Raw genomic sequence first — 22,771 nt, 5'->3', positions numbered from 1 at the left:
TAGGCCTGAAGGAGGGAAAAGACCACCCCTGGATATATGAGAGACAAGGTGGGTGAGTTAATATCTTTTATTGGACCAACTTCTATTGGTGAGAGACACAAGCTTGTGTAAGCTCACCTGGTCTCTAATGTTAGATATAATTGGTTCTGGAATAAATGTGATACATTGTCTTATAAAAATGTATAATCCTTTCTGTTTTCCCTTGTCTATTTTTAAGGCTATTAGTGTTGAAATGGAAACATCAGGTTTAGTCCCTGAATGTATACAAGCTACTATTATACAGCTTCACTTCTCTTCTCATAGGGCTCTACTTTGGCTCACTACAGACAAACCTATTAAAAATGTCCATATAGTCACCTATATTAAAATGAAGTTGCTTGGCTGCCAGACCGTTTCTAGAGAGTTTATTGTGCACTTTTCACTCTGTATTAAAAATGTTCCAAATCAGACCATGACATCATCTTGATCTGAATGTTGCCTTACTGTTCAACTTACCCCACTTGCCCATGCTTACACTAGTTTGAAATCTTCTAGCAGCTTGTTGGTTCAGAGGCATAATTTTTGACTCACTATTTCCTCCCAAGTCTAAAAGGCAAACATCAGTGAGGTAGTGTGAGGGAAGGGGGTTATTTGCAAGATTCTGATTCCCCAGAGACCAATTTATTGGCCTGTTCAAAAAGCTGAGGATGTTTTTGTAGCATATAAACCAAGCTGACCTTGATAAAAACCTTTTGGGGGTGCAACACCAGGTTGTTTTCTGCCTTTGGTTAAACCCTAATATTTGGGACTAACTTAAAATGTTGATTGTTTTATTAAAGATTTGCAATTTTCTCTTCTCAAGAGGCTTGTGAACACTAGTTTCTTTCTAGGTATAGCCTGTGAGTAACCCACAGGGAATTAGCCACACTTACACTGTATATTTCACCATATGAGCCAGTATATTTCTAGCATGAACCCAAACAAAGGAGAAACTGCTGCAGTAACACTGTCAGAAAACATAACTCTAAAAACCAGATGCAGATTCCAGAACCAATGAAATCAATGGCAGAGAGGGAGGAATACATGTGTTTACAACTGTTTCAAGGAAAATATTAACCCCTTGCCAACAACAGCTGTGGCAGCACCAGCAGCATGAGTGCAGAAAGACATAATCACCTAGTCTCAAGGGGTAAAGGCCCAGTACCTCAAAGCAAACTAGATGTCTAACTCCCATCCCCAAGATGTTTAAGGACCTAACTCACATTTCAATGGCAGTTAGGTGCCTAAATATGGTTGAGTATCTGGGCCTAAAAAGTATGAATGTAACAGACAACTTTTTAAATTATTCAAACTATATAAATGTGAACATCTTCACACTGTATGTGCAAACAGATAACATTTGCTATTCATTTAATATCATCATAAGAAACAACCTCCTCTGAGTAAAATTGCTTTTTTCCTCTCCAGTAAATAGCACTAGCACTTCATGCCTGTAGGAAAAATTATGAGACACACTTAGGCCTGAAGGAGGGAAAAGACCATCCCTGAGATCTATTGCTAACCTAGCATTTCTTTGTTCTGAAGACCCCATATTCCATAGTGGAGTGCCCAGTGTTATAGCTACAGCCAGGGTCTGTCTCAGATGGCGTTAAGTACTGGCAGTGCAGTGTCATTAATTACTGCTGCTACCAGGCACCTGCATTATAGCCTGCCTAAGCTTTGTTTAAAACTAGCAAATGGGGAAATCACTCCGATCAAGTCCAAAGCAAGGTATTAAGTGATGATTTGCAAGTGATTACAAATGAGCACTGAGAACCAGAATCATGGTGCCCCATGTATGTAGTTAGGCCTTTGCCATATTAGAGCTGAAGCTTGTACTAAGGCATCCCAGCATACCACACACCAGTCATTCTGTAACCAGCACTCACCCTAGCTACTCTTGACCTTCTGTGTCTGGCTCCTTTCCTTCAGTGGACAAACATGCTTTGTATCACCAGTGCTAGAGAAATTCTCACCATCAGCCCCAACACTCTTTCTAAATAGTGTTCTTCTATTCTCTTGTAAGCTTCCCCAATAGGCTATTTACAATCACTGCCTTGGGTCCTCTCTTAACGCTGTTCTGGATTTCCACAATCTACTTTCCATCCATTCCACAGAAACTACACCCACCAAGGTCACTAATCACTTCATTGTGGTTAAGCCTGTTGGCCAATACTCCTTTGTCATCCTCCTTGATCTTTCTGCAGCCTTAGATCGTTCCCTCCCCATTGCCATTTTCTCCTCCTTTGACTTTCATGGCCCTGTTTTCTTTCAGCATCCACTTTGGTAGTTCCTCCTCTTTTCTGCACCCCTCACTCCCAATCTCTGCAGGAATCCTTCAAATCCTTCAACACTTTCTCTTTTTCCTCTTACTTGACACCTTATTTCCATGTCTTCAGTCTCTTTGCTGATGACTTCCAAATCTGCCTCTTCTCATCTGTCACCTTCTCTGTCTCTGGCCAGGGTGTGGTGTGCTCTGGCTATCCACAGATGGCGGACAGTCCTTTTGGACTTCGGCAGAAATCATAGGGTGAGGTTCTATGTGCCCTCATATAGAAGATCAGACTAAATAATTATAATGGCCCATTCTGGCCTTAAAATTGATGTAGCTGGTGTATGTTGGAACAGCCCACAAGGTGTTCTAACCCGTGCCAGGACTAAGCAGATAACCAAGAAGCTGTAACAGGCTCCCTGATTGTCCCCCATCCTTTCCTGCCTGCTGTATTGAAAGAGGTCTGGCACAGCTGAGAATTTTGGCCATTATTTCTAAACCAAAACATTGCATTTCTTATGCCTCCTACACTGTAATCTCTGAGGCAACGGCTGTCTTTATCTGTCGGCACTAAGATCATCAGTGCTTACAAGTAATAAAAAGTAAATGTTAACTCAACTCTGGTTCTGCATATCCATGATTACAGATAAAACTTTGTTAGTTTATAAGGTCAGGTTACTACTTAGATTTCAGTTTTTTTCTTCCAGTCTCCAATCATGAATATCATGGAGAGATTAAAATCATACATCAGGCATAACCAAACTCTGTTGTTTCTCTTCCTAATATGTGGAAGAGGATAGCGCATGGATAGATTAATTATATAGAAATATGACAGTTGTTCTGAGAGGCACCGTAGCTCCTGAAAATAAATTTATATATAAGGAATAATGTCCCTATTCATTGCAGGAACCCTGCTTTGATGACACTAAAAAGACCCTGCAACTTTGAACTTATATACAGACTCTGTAATTCAAATTGATCTCATTTGCATCTAAGGGTATGTCTACCCTATGAAATTAGGTCGATATTATAGAAGTCAATTTTTAGAAATCAATTTTATACAGTCAATTGCGTATGTCCACTCTAAGCGCATTAAGTTGGTGGAATGCGTCCTCGCTACCATGGCTAGCATTGACTTATGGAGCGGTGCACTGTGGGTAGCTATCCCACAGTTCCCGCAGTCTCCACCGCCTATTGGAATTCTGGGTTAAGCTCCCAATGCCTGATGGGGCAAAAACATTGTCGCGTGTGGTTTTGGGTACATGTCGTCAGTGAAAGCAACAGCAGACAATCGTTTCGCGTCTTTTTTCCGCTCATACACCATACCACAGAAAGCGTGCAGCCTGCTCAGCTCAGCTCACCGATACTGCCATTGTTGTGTCCTGGGTACTGCTGGCAGCAGACTGTGCAGTGGGTCTGCTAACCATCATCATCCACCGCTTCCGCTGCAACTCTTCTCTTCTGCAGCTCGGGGATCCGTTCTGGTCCTCCTGGGTGCTGCTACCCGTCGTCAGACACCGCTTCCGCTGCAACTCTGCTCTCCTGCTCTCATGAATCCCCCTCGCAGGTCCTCTTGTTGTTCTGTATAAATATCTATTCTTGTGGCATCCGTCTTTAGCCACCGCTTCTGCTGCAACTCTGCTCTCCTGCAGTCACCGTACCATGGCAAGCATGGAGCACGCTGAGATCACCGTGGCAGTTATGAGCATTGTAAACACCTCATGCATTATCCTGCAGTATGTGCAGAACCAGAACCTGCAAAAGCAGGTGAGGAGGTGACAGCAGTGCGGTGATAGTGATGAGGACATGGACATAGACTTCTCTCAAAGCACGGACCCCAGCAATTTGGACATCCTGGTGGCAATGGGGCAGGCGCATGCAATGGAATGCTGATTATGGGCATGAGAAACAAGCACAGACTGGTGGGACCTCATAGTGTTGCAGGTCTGGGATAATTCCCAATGGCTGCAAAACTTTAGCATGTGTAAGGGCACTTTCATGGAACTTTGTGACTTGCTTTCCCGTGCCCCGAAGCACAAGAATACAAGGATGAGAGCAGCCCTCACAGTTCAAAAGTGAGTGGCGATAGCCCTCTGGAAGCTTGCAATGCCAGACAGCTACGGGTTAGCCGGGAATCAGTTTGGAGTGGGCAAATCTACATGGGGACTGCTGTCATCGAAGTAGCCAATACAATCACTGAGTGCTGCTATCAAGAGTAGTGACTCTGGAAAATGTGCAGGTCATAGTGGATGACTTTGCTGCAATGGGATTCCCTAACTGTGGTGGGGTGATAGATGAAACGCATATCCCTATCTTGGGACCGGACCACCTTGGCAGCAACGGGTACTTTTCAATGGTGCTGCAAGCACTGGTGGATCACAAGGGACATTTCATCGACATCAACATGAGAGGGCCAGGAAAGGTACATGACGCTCGCACCCTCAGGAACTCTGGTCTGTTTGAAAAGCTGCAGGAAGGGACTTACTTCCTAGACCAGAAAATAACCATTGGGGATGTTGAAATGCCTATAGTTATCCTTGGGGACCCAGCCTACCCCTTAATGCTGTGGGTCATGAAGCCATAAACAGGCACCCTGGACAGTAGTAAGGAGCTGTTCAGCTATAGGCTGAGCAAATGCAGAATGGTGGTAGAATGTGCATTTGGATGTTTAAAAACTCACTGGCACAGTTTACTGACTCAGTTCGACCTCAGCGAAACCAATATTCCCATTGTTATTGCTGCTTGCTGTGTGTTCCACAATATCTGTGAGAGTAAGGGGGAAAAAGACATTTATGGTTGGGTGGGAGGTTGAGGCAAATGGCCTGGCTGCTGATTACACGCAGCCTGACACCAGGGTGATTAGAGGGGACAGCAGGGCATGCTGTACATCAGAGAAGCTTTGAAAACCAGTGTCATGACTGGCCAGGCTATGGTGTGACAGTTCTGTTTGTTTCTCCTTGATGAAAACCCACCCCTTGGTTCACTCTACTTCCCTGTAAGCCAACCACCACTTGTAGAGGCAATAAAGTCATTGTTTCAAAATCATGCATTCTTTATTAAACTCATCACACAAATGGGGGGGATAACTGCCAAGGTTGCCTGGGAGGGGTGGGGGAGGAGGGAAGCACAGAGTGGGGTGGTGGATAAGGGGAGGACAAGGCCACACTGCACTTCAAAACTTATTGAATGCCAGCCTTCTGTTGCTTGGGCATCTGGGTGAAGGCAGCTATGGAACTTTGGGAAGAGGGCAGGCGGTTACACAGGGGCTCCTGCTGCCTTTCCTGCAGCTCCACCAAATGCCAGAGCATATCAGTTTGATCCCCCAGTAGCCTCAGCATTGCATCCTGCCTCCTCTCATCGTGCTCCCCCTCCCCATCTGTCCTTGCATTCATTTTCTGCTTTCCTGGACTCGTACATTATTTGCCGCCACCCATTCTGCTGAACTCTTTCAGTGCGGGGAGGACTGTATGAGCTCAGAATATTTCATCATGAGTGTGGTTTTTTTTGCCTTCTTATCTGTGCTAGCCTCTGGGATGGAGAGGATAGTGGGAGCGATGAAACATTTGCAGCTGCGGGAGGAAAAAAGGGAGAGTAGTATTTAAAAAGACATTTTAGAGAACAATGGGTAGACTCTTTCAGGGTGAACCAAGCTGTTAACATTACATAGCAGTTGTGCTTTCAGTACAAGGTCGCATTTTGCCTCTTAAATTGAGGGCCTGCTGGTGTGGTGTGAGAGATCACACACGGAGGGCTGAGCAACAGAATTCAGCTTGCAGGCAGCCATGGTAAGTCACAGTCTTTCTGCTTCTTCAACCTTCATAACATGTGGAAATGGTTTCAAACAGCAGCACCCTTCTTTCCCATACCAAACACCCGTTGGGTTGGCCATTTAAAAAGAGGGACTGTACTGGCCGTGAATGCATCCCAAGTCTTCAGGTAAAATCAATCATTATATTTACAAAGATACATGCACCAGAGGTGCCTTCTCCAGCTTCATGGTCCAGGAGCCTGCCTTGGGAGGGTATTGGCTCCAGGGTGATAAACAGTTCCTGGCTGTCAGGGAGAATGGTTTCTCCACTTGCCTGCTGTGCGCTATCCTCATCCCCAAAATCCTCATGCCTGTTGCGGGAGACTCCCCCCTTGCAGGAGTCCATGTACAGGGGTGGGGCAGTGGTAGGGGGACCCCCTAGAATTGCATGCAGCTCATCATAGAAGCGGCATGTCTGGGGCTCTGACCCGGAGTGGCCGTTTCCCTCTTTGTTAGGCTTGCCTGAGCTCCTTAATTTTCATGTGGCACTGCTACGGGTCCCTGTTGTAGCCTCTGTCCATCATGCCCTTGGAGATTTTGGCAAATATATTGGCATTTTATCTTTTGGAATGGAGTTCTGCCTGCACAGATTCTTCCTCCCATACAGCGATCAGAACTGGTACCTCCTGTTTGGTCCATGCTGGAGCTCTTTTCCTATTCTGGGACTGCATGGTCACCTGTGCTCATGAGCTTGCCATGCTGGCCAAACAGGAAATGAAATTCAAAAGTTCCTGGGGCTTTTCCTGTGTACCTGGCTAGTGCATTGGAGTTCAAAGTGCTGTCCAGAGTGGTCACAATGGAGCACTCTGGGATAGATCCCGGAGGCCAATACTGTCAAATTGCATCCACACTACCCCCAATTCAACCAGGTAATGTCAATTTCAGCACTAATCCCCTCCTTGGGGAGGAGTACAGAAATAAATTTTAAGAGCCCTTTCAGTTGACAGAAATGGTTTTGTCATGTGGACGGGTGCAGGGTTAAATTGATCTAACGTTGCTAAATTCGACCTAACGCTGCTAAATTCGACCTAAACTTGTTGTGTAGACTAGGGCTAAGTCAGTTAAGTTGATAAACATGAGTTTAAACAACTAAAATATATAATAAAGCACATATATACCTCTTACTGGAAATATATCCAGATAAAAAAAGACAAAGTCTAATGAAAAGAAAAGGGGGGGGGGGGTTTAATAAATGAAGTATAATGTTACTAACAGGCACCCTTTGTTTGTTAAAAACAACGATCAAGCTGCCTGTAGTATTTCAATAGCTACATGGCATTGAGTGAGCATATCTAATTTTGGATGGGCAACCTTACATTGTTAGTCCAGCCCTGAATATACTTTTAAGGCAAGCCAGGATGCGAGGCACACTATACAGCAAGGCCCCTTATAGCCCCCCCCCCCCCCCGCCATGATCCTGCCTTACACTATGGCTCTTCCTTTCCCACATTAGGTATGGTAGTGATGAAGGCTTGAGCTGGTTGGAAAAACATTCCATTGGAAAACTTCCAATCAGAAAATGCAGATTCATCCAAAACTGTGGGAATGTGTTGATTTCAACAAAACTTTGGATAGAAACCTGCCTGGTTTCCTGCCACTTCCACAGCCCACCTCAGGAGCCTTCAGGGCTCCCAAGCTCCTCAGAAGTTAGCCAGGCAGTGTGCTAGAAATGGGAGCCCAAGATGATGGGACCAGAAATTTTTGAAATTTCCTTTCACAGGAGAGCTGAAATGGTTTTTACATAGCTGACCTTTTGTTCCAATTTGGAATAGATGTATTTTTTTAAATGTGAAATTTTCTGCAAGAGAAAAATTCCAGTTCTGGCACAGCTCTAATTGAGATCCTCTCTCACAGGCGCACGGGCAAGGGCAGCAGCAAGGGGCATCCTTCTTCATTCCAGGAGCTGCAGGAAGCGTACCCTGCTCTTGGGTCCTCTCTCACCCTTGGAGACAGGCAGAAGTGGGGAGTGCACTACTTACTCCAGCAGCAAGGGGTGTCCACTTAGTTGGGGGACCAGGGCTGCTGCATTTTTAGTCTTCCTGCACACACAGTGCTATGCTGGGCTGGTGTTGATAGACCTCCCCTGACCCCACAACTCCAAGACCCACTCAGGGTAACAATCCATTGAGATACATGGGGCAGTTCACCACATTTAAAGCTGTTATTTCAGGCGGACTGCACACTGGACACACATAGCTGCATCAGTTATGCTCAGATCACGTTTCAAACTTTTCTTCACAGTCATGAGTGCTAGATGCTTGCATTTTTTTTAAATGAAAGCAGAGATTCTGAATTAATCAGGACACAAGGAGTTTAGGCCCTATTCCTATATATTATCTATGCCTCAATCCAGCTTTGAATGTATTTATTTTCTTCACAATAAAGACACTGGAATGAATTAGCATGCCAAAACAGGACAAATGGCAGTTATCTTACAGTAAAGTTTAGTTTTGCCCAAACCCCTGCATCATATAAAATCAGATTCAGCCAAATCCTGAAGTCCTTATTCAGGCCCTGATTCAACAAACCCCTTAAGCGAATGTTTAACCCCCATTGACATAAGTGCTTTGCTGAATTGGGGCATCACTTCATACTCAGGAGAAGCTTTTATTCAAGTCAATGGAAGTTTTTCCTGGGTGAAAACTGGGTTTCAAATTTTCACCATTGTTTGACGTTTCAGGAACATGGCACCTGCAAATAAAAATCATCAGTTTTTTTTCTTTCAATCTTCCCCTAATTTAATTTTACCACTTATGGGTATTTGTACAAGCACAAACTGAGCAGTACAGCCTTGTAAGGCATCTGGTCAAGAGGCAGAATTAAACTTGTCATGATTAAGAGATTTGCCATAAAAGCAAGCGAAGAGCTCATTCCTCTTTCATTGATTCCATTTTAGGTTGTAAACTGAGAAGTGAATATTTTGTTAAAAAACCTGTGTTGTACACAATACCAGAAGGTTAAACATGATTTTTTTTTTTTTAAAAAGCAAGTGCAAGCTTTTGGCTACAACCCAGCAGACGTTTTTCTTTGTCCATTAAGATCTCCTACACAATGTTCCAGGGGAGGATGAAATTCCTTGGGTCATGTTGTTATAAACATTCATCACTGCAAACACACTCCTAATAGAAAGAACAGGAGACAAAATGTAAGACAGTGCCATGTTGAATGTGCTCTACCTATGGAGAATCTAAAGTCAGGACCGAACCAATAAAGCCAAAGACAAATAAGCCACCATGAGGCGATTAGAAAAAACAATTTGCAGATAGTCAAGCTCAGTAAAAGTTAAGAGGAGAGAAATTGAACTCTGTCATTGTAAACATAAGACACTGTAATACTGAGATATCAAAGGGAAGAGTTAGGTGTGTTGACTTTTATTTTAAATATCTAAACAAACAGGAAACGTACCGAGATCTCCCTTGGGAATCTTGCTAAAGAGATCTTACTTAGAAGCACTTCCAAAACCAAAGAATTAGCTTAAATTTCCTCCACTTGGGCTGGAGGCTCCCCGCATCTTCATAAGAACTGTGCAAAATCTCCATGTTATCCCATCTCTTCCTATTCCCTGAGCTCCCATTACTTGGTTCTGCCACTGAACAGGCTAAGTCTGAATCACCTTTTTTGCCCTGGTTTACACTGAAAAATTAGATCGACCTAGCTATATTGCTCAGGGGTATGAAAAAAATTACACCCTGCACACCATAGTTAGGTCAACCTATTGCCTGGTGTAGATGTAACTACATTGATGGAAAAATTCTTATGTCAACCTAGCTACTGACTCTCAGAGGGGTGGATTAACTATAGTGATGGGGAAAAAAAAACAACAACTTTCCGTTATCATAGGAAGCATCTATACCGTGATGCTACTGTAACACAATTATGGCACCATAGCTGTGCAGCTATAGTGCAAGTAAATCCTCTGTCCTCTTCCTGTGTCTTATTTCCCCACCCCACCCTCCTCAACAGTTTTCCTAATTAGCTCAGGTAATTTGGCCTCTGCCCTAATATACAGGGCCTACCCTCAGGTGAATTGGGGCTGTAAACAGATATTTTTTGGCATTCAACCATTGGCGTGTTCCGAGTCAAACTGGAGGAGAGAAATCCGTGTACCCTGACACCACCACCGGTCTATAATTCGTGCATCCGATGTCTCCCAAATTCCACAGGGACAGATTAAGGGGTTGGCTGATGCTACCTTCACAGACACTGCACCATCAGTTCCCAGCCAATCCTAAATGTGTTGTGTAAGAGAAGAGCAGGTGGTTGGGCAAGTGTCCTTAAAAGGAGCTTTCTGCTGCTTTGTCTGCACCTATCTTAGTCCTCACCAGGTTCCTAGCCAGCCAGAGTGCCATACATCCTACAGCAGGGGTCGGCAACCTATGGCACCCGTGCCAAAGACGGCATGGGAGCCCATTTTTAATGGCACGCTGCTGCCTGCTGGGGTCCCAGCAGGCAGCAGCGTGCCATTAAAAATCCGGCCTGGCCCGCTTTTCTCCGCTCCCTCCTGTGGGGGCAAGAGGCAGAGAAGCTTGGTCCTGCCGGCTCCCCTGCCCCTCCTCTTCCTCCTGTCCATCCCTCCCTCCCTGCCCGCCGATCAGCTGATGGCCCTTGTGAGGGACAGGGTGGGGGAGGAGCAGAGTCAGCATGCTCTCTGCTCCCAGCAGAGGCAGAGAAGAAGCAGGGGAAGGGCCTTGGGGAAGCAGGGCATATCCCTTCCAGCCCCGTGCCATGAGCACCCCACAACCCCAGCCCATACCCCCAGCCCTCTGCCCTGAGCCCTGAACACCCCCAAGGCCCCTGCCCTGAGCCCTGTACCCCCCTCACACACACCCAGCCCTCTGCTCGACTCCTTCACCCCCCCCCACAACCCCAGCCCTGACTGGCACCCCCACACATACCCAGGCCCCCCCACACCATGCCCTGACACCTGCACCCCCTCACATGCCCCCAGCCCTCTGACCTGACTCTTGCACCCCCCACACTCTGACTCTTGCAACCCCACATCCCCACCCTGAGCACAAAATGGGAGATCCTACAACTCCCCCCCCACATTCCCACTTGCACCCCTCCCACCAGATGGGAGCTGCCCAGGTAAATGCTCCACACCTAAACCTCCTGCCCCAACCCTGAACCCCCTTCCTCATTAGGGTCTGGCCAGACCCTACACCCCAATCCCCATCCTGCTCCTTCACCCCCAGCCCTGTGCTCAGTGCCCTCCCACCCTCAGCTCAGTGCAGAGAGAGAAGAAGAGAATGGCCAGAACCAGGGAGAAGGTAGGTACCCACTGTATGTGGGCAGGGCCGGGACCTCAGACCAGCAGTGGGCTGAGCGGGTCCGGCAGCTGGGATCCCGGCTGGCAGGAGCCAACGGATGGAACCCGAGTGGCAGCAGGCTGAGCTGCTCAGCCCGCTGCTGGTCTGGGGTTCTGGCTGCCGGCCCCGCTCAGCCCGCTGCTGGTCTGGGGTTCTGGCTGCCGGCCCCGCTCAGCCCGCTGCTGGTCTGGGGTTCTGGCTGCCGGCCCCTTGTCAGCTGGAATCCCGGCCACAGGCCCTGCTCAGCCTGCTGCTGGCCTAGGTGAACTGAACCCCAGACCAGCAGCGCACTGAGCGGCATAAAATCAATGTTTTACTTTATTTTTAAATGAAACTTCTTAAACATTTTGAAAACCTTGTTTATTTTACAATACAACAATAGTTTAGCTATACAATATATAGACAGAGAGACCTTCTAAAAAAGATTAAAATGTACTACCGGCACGTGAAACCTTAAATTTAAGTGAATAAATGAAGACTCACCACACCACTTCTGAAAGGTTCCAACCCCTGACCTACATCATGGTGTTCTGGCTGGTTGGCTTTTAGTCTTATGCCTTGGGCCACCACTACTGATTAATTGACCATTTTCCCTTTATAGGAGAGTCCTATGGAATTGACTAGAGATGAAACCAATAAGGTTCTATAGAAATGTAATAGAATTCTGTTAAACTACTCTGAAAACTCATAGAATACAATAGAGAATGAAGGCTTTTTATGCAGGGTTTTATCTGTAAAATCAACCTACATAAATCTGTGGAAGGGTGTAAATTTCTATTAAATTCAGTAGGATGGTGCAGAAAACGTATAGAAAAGTTATCCTGTTCTATGAAATCCTATAGGACTTTTCCATAAGGGCCAAAAGCGTGACTTAGCTTTTCTACAAGCAGCACTTCCTGACTGTGACTGGCAAGCAGCTCCTTCTCTGCAAGAATGGATTTTCTCCATCTTCCTTTGTTTTTTCTGTTTCTTCCTTTACTTTGTTTTTTTAAATTATTCAGTTTTGTCTCTTCTCCTGCTTCTCTGTTTCCATCCTTCCCCTGTAATATTTTTCTTCAACATTTCTCCTGTGGTTCCTGTATTCAGAGAAAAATGGGTTTGTTCTGAAACTTTGCATTTCCAGATAAACTCATGTTTAGCATTTGTGTTTTGTTTAGGGGTCTGCTAATAAACAAATCCCACGATAAGTGAACTAGTTCAGCTCCAAACTCAAAAACAAGAATAAAAAGAAAGGGAACTGTAGCGATGCAATAACTCACCGGTGCGGCACCTCCTGCTGGTCATCTGGGAATTAGCTCTTTTTTCCTGCTTACGACGGGCTCTCTGCAGGCCGGTGTCTCACCTGCCGCTGGCCCCGTGCCCCTCCCAGACCTTGGTACCCTTTATCCTAGGGTTCTGCCCCAGCAGTACCCCCACACCCTGGGTCTCCCCTCCCAGGGGAAACCCCAACCCTCTAAACCCACCTAGCTTCAGTGGCTATTGCCAGTCATCAGCTAGCCTTCACTCACTAGGGCAGATAGCAGTCCATAATGGCTACTCATCATTGGCACAGGGGTAGGACCTGCTGCCTTTGCCTATCCTCAGGCTGCCCTTCTGCAGCCCCAGTACCTTTTGGCCTTAAACAAGGCCTTTAGCCTGGGGATTTACCAGGCTAGAGCTCCCCAGCCCCCTTTGCTCTTCTCCAGCCCTGTTCTACTTCAGGTACCTTCCTCTCAGGCAGCTAGCCCTTCCCACTCCAGGGCTGGGCCCTAATTGAGCTATCCACAGCTCTGGTCAGCTACTCAAGTACTTTCACCCAGCTGTTCTTAATCCCTTTCCCTGCTGCAGCTCTCTCCAGGGCTGCTTTTATCCCCTGTTCTGCAGGAGTGGGGCAGCTGCCCCACTACAGGAACTATTCTGCTCTCTGGAACTAGCAAACCCATTTGGTGCGGTTCACCACAATCCCAGACACCTGCCCCTTTTGCGGCGTGAGGGATACCCTGGCACATGTCTACCTGGAGTGTGCCAGGCTGCAGCCCCTATTCCGGCTCCTCACCAATATCTTATTACGTTTTTGGTTGCACTTCTCCCCTCACCTTCTCATTTATGCACTCCCTATCCGTGGCCCCACAAAGTCCCGGGATCTCCTGGTCAACCTCCTCCTGGCCCTAGCTAAAATGGCCATCTACAAAACCAGAGTGAGGAGGTTGGCCGATGGAGTCTCCTGTGACTGTGGGGCCTATTTCCGATCCTCGGTCCGTTCACGTATCCGGGCAGAGTTCCTCTGGGCGGCGTCCTCTGACTCCCTTGACGCCTTTGAGGAGCAGTGGGCTCTGTCCGGGGTTCTCTGCTCGGTGTCCCCGTCCGGTTCCCTTCTTTTGACCCTTTGACCGCACTCCTGTCCCTGTTATTTTATTAGTTGTCCCCCGGAATTTTTTGGGTATCTAGGTCCTGTGGATCCCCCTTTTAGGCTGGGGGGGACCCTTTAGCAGTGGATGGGCTTCGCCCGCCCACTTCCCGGATCCCAATAAGACTAGCAAACCCATCATAGTAACTGCTGCCTTGCTGGTGGAGAGATTTAGATACATGCTGAAGTATTAATGCACAATGTCATTCCTTCCTCCACTTGAATCCTGCATCTTTTCTTCCTTCACAGCATCCCTCAGCTTAACTTTCCCCTTTCAAGATATATCTACACAGTGAGCTGCAGCAAGTCTCAGAGTCTGGGTTGACAGACTGTGATAGTGTGGCCTAGACCCAGAGGCCTCCTGCTAGAAACCTCAGAGTCCTACCACACTCCTGAAAGAAGCAGAAGAAAAGTCCTCCAAACAGCCTACAGTGGTGTGGGGAAGCTGCCAATGAGAGAGGGTGCAGGCAGCAGCCAATCAGGGCCCAGCAGACTCACATAAAAGGAGCTGCAGGGGCAGAGTCAATTAGTGATTGCTTGAATCTGGAGGAATGTGGATAGTGTTTCTGTCTAGTTGGAAGAGCAACAGGACTACAGACAGATCAGTTGTTGGCAGGGACTTGGGGAGCAAGAGAGAGCTCCTGGCTAGCTACTAGAACTGAAGATAGAACAGCTGGGGCCAGAAAGGATGAAGAGTCTCCAGGGAGGAAGCCCTAGGAGTATGGACCTCATACCAGGGTTGAGGGACTATTTGAACTGGATAAAGATGGCAGATTCACCTGACCAGAATGGGGTGTTTATGAGAGGTGGGTGCCATGCTGTTAAACAGACTTGGTTGGGCTACTCCCCTCCCCAGGTTTCAGAGCTGTAGCTCTAGTCTGAGCTTCAATGTCTAAACAGCTGTTGTTAGCATGGTAGCCTGAGCCCTGTGAGCCTGACCGAGTCTGTCAACCCAGGTTTTGAGACTCCCTGCCACAAGCTCTTTAGATGTACCCTCAAATGTCTATTCCATTACGTCTCTGTTCTTTCCTCCTGCCACCCTGTAGTGCAATGCTCAACTGTATTATACTGTTCAGCTACTAGATTTCTCTGGGTGTAACATAGCTTAAATAAGGTAACTTCAGCAGTACCTGGGAGAGCATTAAGGGATCTTATGATGAACACATCTCGTGTGTATCCTGCTTAGTAAGAAGCTCTGTGACCAGCCCATATCTGGTACAGGAACATGACCCACCCAGTTCCTCTCTTCTCCATCATTCTGTCTCTGTTCTCTTCTGTTCCAAACCTCTCTGTTTTCAACCTTCTCTTCTCCTTTTTCAATCCTCTTCCTAGAAAAACTAGTAATAGCCAAATCAAAAAAATAAAAATACTGTATGTTCAGTTCAGCAACCAAAATTTTATGCAAAATGTCTAAGCCTTTTGGGACCAAGATTTTAAAAACTGGGTGTCTAAAGTTAGACTCCTATGTTCATATTAAAGCACCTAAATAAGTAGACTGATTTTCAAAAGAGCTCAGCACCTCACAGTTTCCAGTGAAGTCAGACATTTCTACCAGTGCCTAACTGGATTCTGAAGTCACATTTTAGGCCTCCCATTTAAAAAAAAAAACAAAAAACAAAAAAAAAAAACAAAAAAACCCAAACCCATCTTAGTCCAGCTCTATAGGCTTTCACTGAGAATCCCACAGAGGCTCTTACGTGAGACTTCCTGTTTATTGACACAAGAACATGGAGCAAGACCTTGTAGCATTTCAACATTTCCATGTGAAGTCCTAAGTGGTATCATAAAGTACAAAGCAACTGGTGAAAAATTGGGGCTGGGGAAGGGACTACATATTTTTTTAACTTTATAAAAGTTCCTTTCAAAGGATGGAGCAAAGGTTCAGGGCAATTCTTATTTTTATGTAAAATGTGCCTTTCCTTAGATAATATAATTAATAAACTAGAAGAAAGAAATCCTGGAATGTAATATGCACTGAGAATTGTTTGTGTTGATATGAATCCTAGGTTCTGACTTCCCCGCTAGCCAGGGGGTGCTCAACCCCCTGCCCCACCTCTTCCTGCCCCTGCTCTGCCTCTACCCTACCTGTTTCCCTCCTCTTACTGCTCCCTCCCCTGCGGTCGCCCCCCCCCCCCCGTCCCTGCTCCTCCCCCTCCCTCCCAGAGCCTCAGGCACACCATGAAACAGCTGTTCTTCCTGGTGGGCGGGAGGCGCTGGGAGGGAAGGGCAGGAGTAGATCCATGGGGTAGTGGGTGAGCGAGAGGTGCTGGGGGGTTGGGAGGCGAGCTTGGCTGCTGGTGGGTGCTGAACACCTGCTAATTTTTCTCCATGGGTGTTCCAGCCCCAGAGCACCCACGGAGTCAGCGCCTATGATACGAGCAGTGTGCAAGAGAACAGGGCTGAGATGTGCTAGGATAAATGAGGACCTTACATATGTCTCTGATCCAGAAGATGCTGTGCAACTCTGGAAAGGTGCCCAAAAATATTGAAGTCAGTGGGAGTAAAAGGGACTCAGGCCCTCACAGGATCAGGCCTGGGGTCAGTCCAAATGTTGGGGACTGCTTTGTTTTAGCACTGATATTCATAAGGAAGAGGAGGGGTACTTGCAGCTTCATACATACAGTTACATCCCTTAAATAGTTATGCTTCATCAATTGCTTTACAGAGATCTGCCTGGCAGCAAGTTACATTCTAGCCCCCCCTAGTGGATGATCACAAATATAAGCCTGAGATGACATGAAGGTGATGTAAGGAGACCTAATGGCTAATCTAGATTTTTTTCTAAAGTTGAAACAAACCCTGCTAATATTAGGAGGGCCCTGGGCCACAGGAACTGAGGGTGACCCTTCCTTCTCCTAGAGTCAGCCCAAGAGCAGCCAAATATCAGACATTTTCATATGTGTGGCTGAAGATGGAAGAAGTCATAGCTAGCATTTCCAAATGCTCACCTTTTACCCTGTAGGGGAGTAACATATGGTGTAGCTGCTTTCACAAAGTAATGAAGGCCACCTGCTTGCATTGCAATATCATGCTGGGGATTTTTTTTAAAGGCTTGCTGCTTTATGATGTGATTTTTGTGCCATAATTGTTTGTGCTGAATTAGGTACTTCCAATGTCAACTGTGCTTGTCCAGTGCTGTTGGATGTGCATGTGATCAGCACCTTTTACTTGGACCAAAACCCAACTACAGAGGCTCCATTCCTTTTCCATATCCCCATTGCCTCACCCAAGGATGTAAAAAAATACTCAGCAGCCTGAACATAAAGTAATGTGAACCACCAAGGTCTGTTGAAGGATGGGTCCAGGAAGGCCATTTGCAGGTCAGGGCCAGCTCTGAAAGCAGACTCTTAGTGAGATGACATTCAGCACCTGGTTTTCTGCATCAGAGGAATCAGGAACCATGGAGAGACCACCCAGAGCTCTTCCTCCTATCAGAAGCAGCTAGGTCATGTAGAGGCAGTGTTACCGGAAGATTTGAAAGCAATTGCATTAAGCCAATGATGTTGCCTACAAATGTTGCTCTTAATTTAAAACCTTTATTTTAATTTATCTATTCTGGTAATTAAGGTTGTGGCCTGCCCTAAAGGAGGTTCCAGGGAAAGCCACGGCTAGCTAACTTTCTCTTGAAAGGACATGGATACAGCCCTCTGATCAAGAATAGACAGTCAAGCAGTAAATCTTTGAAAACAAAAGTAATATTTATTTAGAAGTGAGTGGTTATAATAAAAGAGTACAGATCGATTAAAATAAGGTTACAATTAAAAAGGGAATGAAGTGGCACAACAAATAAAAACACAACACTACAATAACAATTTCAATTTAACTCTGGCATACAGCTACTCCTTGCTTAATGTCATCGTTACATTCTTGAAAAATGCAACTAAGCAAAATATTGTTAAGAGAATCCAATTTCCCCATAAGAATTAACGTAAACAGGAGGGGTTAGGTTCCAGAGAAATTTTTTTGCCAGACAAGACATTATATACATATACAGTATAAGTTTTAAATAACTTCAAACAAACAATTTAATACTGTACTCACCAATGATGATTGTGAAGCTTGGTTGAGGTGGTGAAGTCATAGGGTAGAAGAGGGTGGATTGTCTGGCTGCTCCTCTTGCTGAACTTTCCCAACTCGAAAAAACACATCTAGAGATTGTTGTTTTGCTTTCCTTTTTTTTTTTCTTTCTTTATAGCAATTCGTTACATCACCAACTCCCTTAATCACTCTGGAGTTGCGTTTCCTGTTAGGATAGTCATCACTAAGGATTTGCAAGCCAGCTTCGGTCATTTGGAAAGCTTCAGAAAGACGTTTGGTAATCAAAATTCAATGGGTTGGTTCTTCTGCTTCTTGGCCCTCTTCTTCCATTGCTCTCATCACCTCTAGTTGCATCAGATCTTCATTGGTTAGCTCTTTTCTGTGTGATTGCAGAAGTTGTGTAACATCAGCTTCTTCCACCTCATCAAAACCCACTTTCTTGGCCAAGCCAAGGATAACTTTTTTCATAGCAGGGACATCTTTAAATCCTTTTAAGTCATTGACACATTAAGGCCACAACTTCCCCCATGCACCATTCATGCCTGCCTGAGTAACTTCAGCCCAGGACTCACCAATGTAATTGATGCACTTGAGGATATTGTAGTCATGCCAAAATTGCTGAAATGTAGGCTTGTCTTCCCCATTGGTGCCTATGATGACTGAGCTGGTCTAAAGTATTACATAAGTAATGCGCCTTAAATGCAGCGATGGCTCCTTGGTCCATGGGTTGGATGAGTGATGTGGTGTTAAGTGGCAGAAAGACAACTTTGACATTTTCGCACAGGTTGTCCAGGTTGATTGGATGAGCCAGTGCATTATCAATAAGTAATAAAATCTTGAAATCAAGATTTTCCTTGGCACAGTATTCCTTCCATGCAGGGACAGCATAGAGAGTCAGACATTCTGAAAAAATAGCTCAGTTAACCATGCCGTCTTATTGGATTTCCAAATGACCCGAAGGTGTTCCTTTGAAAATTCCTTGAGTGCTCATGGTGTTTCAGAATAGTACACTGTCAGGGGTTTCATCTTCATGTCTCCAGCAGCATTACAATCTAGAAGCAAGGTTAGGTGGTCTTTAGCTGCTTTAAATCCAGAAGCTGTCTTCTCCTCTCGGGGAAATGAAACTCCATTCAGGCATTCTTTTCCAGGAGAGGCCTGTTTCATCAACATTGAAGACTTGTTAGGTGAATAGACGCCTTCCTCGATTATTTTCTTGAGATAATTGGGGAATGTTTTAGTTGCTGCAGTATCGTCACTATTGACCTCGCTGGACATCTTGATGTTATGCAGGTGGAAGCACTTCTTGAACCGATCAAACCATCCCTGACTTGCCATGAACATCCCTGTCTATGATCTTTCACCATGGTCTCTCTTCAAATTGTCATACAAACTTTTTGCCTTAGCTTGTATCACTAGCAAAGAGGTATGTTAGAGGTATGTTCCGCAGGTTTTGGTCTTCTATCCACACTGCGAGAAGATGCTCCATGTTTTCCATCAAACTGCTTCTTGATCAACTTATTTTAGTAGCACTAAGTGGTGTTACACACTGAGCACTAGCCCTGGTCTTGTTGGCATTACTCCGAATTGTTCTCACAGTGGTCAGAGTAAGACCTAGAGCGATGCCAATGTCTACTGCATGCTTGCCTGCATAAAAACACCTTAAAACATCTCATTTAATAGCCAAACTAATGGTTTTCCTGGTTTTCTTACTGCTACTGCTAGGCATTCCACTATCACTTGCTGGGTGTTTTTGACTCATGATACTGGGTGATACAATCATAATGGGTTAGAAATGTTCAGGGAATACTTGTACTGACGCAACGTACACAATGGCTGCCACACTGAAGCAGGAGTGTCGCTTGGCTTACGTGACAAAGTAGTTACCTACTAGCAGGGGGTGGCCAAACAACATTATAACAGAACATTGTCTGACTTTAAATGAGTATGTTCTCTAATAGATCAGCAACATAATAACGAAACAACGTTAACCAGGATGACGTTAAGTGAGGAGTTACTGTACAACAATATAATCATTCACTTAATATTCTATAACTTAACAATATAATAATTAAACATGTAACCATATATTAAACATTTAATATTAAATACTTAAAACTAAGCATCTAGTAAGTGCTGGCCTGGCAATTACTAAATGGGTAGGAGAAGAACTCAGACTACAAGCATTCAGCTTTATTTACAATTGAAACCCATACGCTCTAGGACAGTGGTGGGCAACCTGTGGCCTGCAGGCTGCATGTGGCTCATCAGCGTAATCTGACTGTGGGTGGCGAGACATTTTGCTGACATTGACTGTCTGCAGGCACGGTCCCCCGCAGCTCCCAGTGGCCACGGTTCACTGTTTCCAGCCAATGGGAGCTGCGGGAGGCGGTGGCCAGCATGTCCCTGCAGCTCGCTGCTTCTCGCGGCTCCCATAGGCTGGGAACAGTGAACTGCAGCCACTGGGAGCTGCGGGGGGCTGTGCCGGTGGATGGTCAATGTCAGCAAAATGTCTCACCGCCCACAGTCAGATTACCTTGATGAGCCACATGCGGGCCACAGGTTGCCCACCACAGCTCTAGGATGTTAAAATAGAAGAAAATTCAACTTATAGAAGCCTTCTTAAAAGTCTCTCTGAACTGTCTTACAAGGTCCTTCTGCTCTGTCTCAATTGGGGATCGTTTGTAAACTTAGGGAACTCTGGTGAGTTCACCGCAAGCTGCTGCTGAGGTAAATGCTGCTCTGTGGTGGCAGAGACTGAAGCCTGTTGGTAGCTGCTGTGGTGGCTGCTGCAGTGGCCTCCTGCTGTCCGGGTAGCGGAAGCGGCTGTTGCCAGGGGCAACCTTGGAACCCTGGGAGGACTGCGGTTACCGCTACTGCAAGAGCTGCTTGGGAACGAGGCTAGCGAGCGTGCATCGCAGTGCTACTGTGCGGCGTGGCTAGGGTGCCATTGCTATGGCTTGTGGTGCTGCTGCAGTAGTAGCTGCTTTGTGAGTGATGGCCTCTAGTGAGCATTGTCTGAGGCTAGCGAGCATTGTCGATGCTTCTGATAGTGGGGAGCTAGCTTCTTTGCTGCTTGCTGTAAGGAAATAGTTAGCTTTCTAGCTTACCCAGCAGGGTTCTGCTGGTGTGGTTGCTGCAGGTCTGTGAGTGTCTTCTTTCTTCCAGGTGTCCTGCAGCATTCCGCTCTCCTTCAGGTCCCTGGCCCCTAAAAGGGTTTAGCCTGCTGGCTGTCACCTTTATATATGATTTGCAGCTCATTAGCTATAATTTGGCTGAATTATGATAATAATCAGCTTTCAGGGATTTGCATATGCTAATTTATGTCACGTGTACCAACATGATACTCAAGCTCAGCCAATCAGCTTCCAGTTAGTCACATGTACTTGTCGGTCCTTCTCCCATAGACTTCTATGGGCTCAATGTATTCCTATTAAGTTTTTCAGTTGACCTTTGGATGAACCCTAGCTACTTCCTGTTTGAAAGTCTCATGTATTCCTATGGGCTACAATGTATCTGTCTTGGATTTTGCTGAGTCATTCCCCACAGGAAGTGGAATTCACCATTGCATCACAGAAAGTGAAGTTATTACATCGTATGCAATGGACCCCTATGTGCCCTAGAAACTACAGTATTCTTAATTTTTATTTAATTAAAGACTTATTCCTAAAACAAATTACTATCCTAAGCATTCCAAAGGGTCCTGATACTATTATCACTCATTTTATGTCCAATTAATCAGTTTATAATTTTTCCGAATTTAAACCCTTTCCGAGGTTTCTCTACAAATTTCCAATTTAAAGATTTTTTTTGCCCACGCTACTCCTTTTGGAAGGCTATTCCAGAACTCCATTCCTCTGATGGTTAGAAACCTTTGACTAATTTCAAGCCTAGACTTGTTGAGGGCCAGTTCATGTGCATTTGTTCTTGTGTTGCATCTTAACTTAAATAACTCCTCTCCCTCCCCGCTTTTTATTCCTCTGATGTATTTAGAGAGAACAATTGTATCTTCCCTCATCTTTTGTTCTGTTAGGCTAAACAAGCCAAGCTCCTTAAGTCTCCTTTCGTATGGCAGGTTGTCCATTTCTCTGATCCTCCTCGTAGCCCTTCTCTGCACCTGTTCCAGTTTGAATTCATCTTTCTTAAATATAGGATGCCAGAATTGCACACCGTATTCCAGATGAAGTCTCACCAGTGTCTTCTACAATGGTAATAACACTTCCCTACCTCTACTGGAAATACCTTGCCTGATGCATCCTAGGATTGCATTAGCCCTTTTCATGGTCGCATCACATTGGTGGCTCATAATCATTCTGAGATTCACCAATAAATCCAGGTCTTTCTTATCCTCTGTCACTTCCAACTGATACAGCCCCAGCTTACAGCAAACATTTTTGTTGTTAGTCCCTAAATGCATGACTTTGCACTATTAAATTTCATCCCATTTCTATTACTCCAGTTTCCAAGGATATCCAAGTCTTCTTGTATGATATTCCTGTCCTCCTCCTTCAGTGGCCATACCTCCAAACTTTACCTCATCTGTGAATTTTATTAGCACACTCCCACTTTTTGTGCCAACATCCTTAATGAAAATGTTAAATAATACTGGTCCCAAGACCAATCCTTGAGGAACTCCACTAGCGACGTCCCTCCTGCCTGATAGCTCACCTTTCAGCATGACCTATTGTAGTATCACCTTTAACCAGTTCCTTACTTTCCTTTCAATTCTAGTATTCATCCCCATCTTCTCTAATTTAACTTCTGTTGAAAAAAGAGATAAGCTTCTGAACTCCACAACACTCTTCAGGCTTCCTGAAAGCTTGTCTCTCTCACCAACAGAAATTGGTCCAATAAAATACATTACCTCATTCACCTTGTCTCAAGTATATTTCAGATCACTTTGTACTGTCCATGACTACACTGACTTTCACACCTCCTGAGGC

General features: G+C 45.4%; 1 long non-coding RNA gene across 1 annotated transcript; it reads right to left on the bottom strand.

Moving 5' to 3' along the window:
* Positions 1 to 7,241: 7,241 nt before the first annotated feature.
* On the bottom strand, positions 7,242 to 21,117 carry LOC122459452. Its single transcript, XR_006280159.1, has 3 exons — positions 20,939 to 21,117; positions 15,028 to 15,130; positions 7,242 to 9,217 (listed from the first exon to the last, which is right to left on the bottom strand). It is a non-coding gene; the product is annotated as an uncharacterized LOC122459452 (long non-coding RNA).
* Between the last annotated feature and the right edge of the window lie 1,654 nt (positions 21,118 to 22,771).

This window comes from Dermochelys coriacea, chromosome 3 (genome assembly GCF_009764565.3).
Source record: "Dermochelys coriacea isolate rDerCor1 chromosome 3, rDerCor1.pri.v4, whole genome shotgun sequence".
Classification (NCBI taxonomy): Eukaryota; Metazoa; Chordata; order Testudines; family Dermochelyidae; genus Dermochelys; species Dermochelys coriacea.
Note: the sequence above shows the minus strand (reverse complement) of the source record. Positions and strands in the feature narration are given on the sequence as shown.